Source organism: Gossypium hirsutum, chromosome A11, assembly GCF_007990345.1.
Source record: "Gossypium hirsutum isolate 1008001.06 chromosome A11, Gossypium_hirsutum_v2.1, whole genome shotgun sequence".
Lineage (NCBI taxonomy): Eukaryota > Viridiplantae > Streptophyta > Magnoliopsida > Malvales > Malvaceae > Gossypium > Gossypium hirsutum.
The window spans coordinates 41,314,973-41,316,939 of NC_053434.1; positions in this window are offsets into that span (position 1 = coordinate 41,314,973).

Genomic DNA, 1,967 nt, shown 5'->3' on the forward strand with positions numbered 1-1,967 from the left:
AGAGAATTTGTGGTACTTGTCGAGCGAGCTTGCAAAGCCAAAGAGCTCAGTAAGGAGAAAAGAAAAGCTGATACGGGAGCAAAGGAGTTTCGTAAGAGATCTTCAGGAAAGCCCTTTCAACAGTTTTCGAAGAAAGTTAGAGATGATTTAGGCCGGTTTAAAGGCACTTCAGGCTTTTCTAGACGAGATCGTGATCGACCCCCTGTGAGTACACGAGTCACTTCGGTTGCCAGTGTTGGGAATGATCGTCGAGGCATAACAGAGTGCCAGTATTGTGGTAAATGGCATTCGGGAAGTTGTAGATTCCATGACCGCTCCTGTTATAAGTGCGGATCAGCTGACCATTTTATCAAGGATTGCCCGAGACTGTCTGAACAAAATGTAAATCAGAGTGGGAAACCAGTTGCTTCTACTGCTCGGGGTAGACCATCTAGAAATACGGGGAATGCTAGTGGCGGTCAGAGAGGATCTAGAGATGCTACAACCAGATCTGAGGCTCGTGCTCCTGCTAGAGCTTATGCTATACGCGCACGCGAGGATGCTTCCTCGCCAAATGTTATTACCGGTACTTTCACTCTCTTTGATACTAATGTGATTGCATTGATTGACCCTGGTTCTACTCATTCATATGTATGTGAGACCTTAGCATCCGTAAGACTTTACCTGTTGAGTCTACTGAGTTCGTAATTCGAGTGTCGAATCCCTTGGGTCGTTATGTGCTTGTCGACAAGGTGTGTAAGAAATGCCCCTTAATAATCCGAGGCTCCTGTTTTTCGGCTGACTTGATGCTTTTACCGTTTGATGAATTTGATGTTATTCTCGGTTTGGATTGGTTGACCGTACATGATGCAGTTGTGAATTGCAAAAGTAAGACTATTGATTTGAGGTGTGCAAATAATGAGATAATCCGAGTCGACTCTACTGTTTTGAATGGATTGCCAACAATAATATCCTCGATGTTAGCTCAAAAATATGTGAGAAAGGGGTGTGAAGCGTATCTTGCATACGCATTTGATAATAAAGAACCAGAAAAGAAACTTGAATCAGTACCAGTGGTTTGTGAATATCCGGATGTTTTTCCCGAAGAATTACCGGGGTTACCACCCGTTCGGGAGGTAGAGTTTGGCATCGAACTTGTACCTGGGACTACACCGATTTCGATAGCTCCGTATCGTATGGCACTAACGGAATTAAAGGAATTGAAAGCTCAGTTGCAAGAGTTGATGGATAGAGGTTTCGCTCGACCAAGTTTCTTACCTTGGGGTGCACCAGTATTGTTTGTGAAAAAGAAGGATGGAACCATGAGGTTGTGCATCGACTATCGTCAGCTGAATAAAGTGACAATAAAGAATAAACATTCGTTACCGCGTATTGATGATTTGTTTGATCAACTAAAGGGAGCCTCAGTGTTTTCAAAGATAGATTTGAGATCGGGCTACTATCAGTTGCGAATTCGAGATTCGGATATACCCAAAACTGCTTTCAGAACGAGATACGGTCACTACGAGTTCTTAGTGATGCCGTTTGGGCTCACTAATGCCCCTGCGATATTTATGGATTTGATGAATCGGATCTTCAGACCATTTTTGGATCGGTTCGTAGTTGTGTTTATCGATGATATTTTGGTCTATTCGAGAAATGAAACTGATCATGTTGAACACCTGGGATTAGTGTTACAAATTTTACGGGATAAGCAGTTATATGCTAAGTTAAGTAAGTGTGAGTTCTGGTTAAGAGAGGTTAGCTTCTTGGGTCATGTGGTATTTGCATCGGGTATTCGAGTTGATCCGAGCAAAATTTAAGCCATACTTAACTGGAAGCCTCCGAGAAATATTACTGAGGTTCAGAGCTTTTTGGGACTTGCCGGTTACTACAGATGGTTTGTAAAGGGTTTTTCGATGATAGCCACACCAATGACGAAACTGCTTCAGAAAGATGTTAAGTTTGAATGGACAGAAAAATGTCAG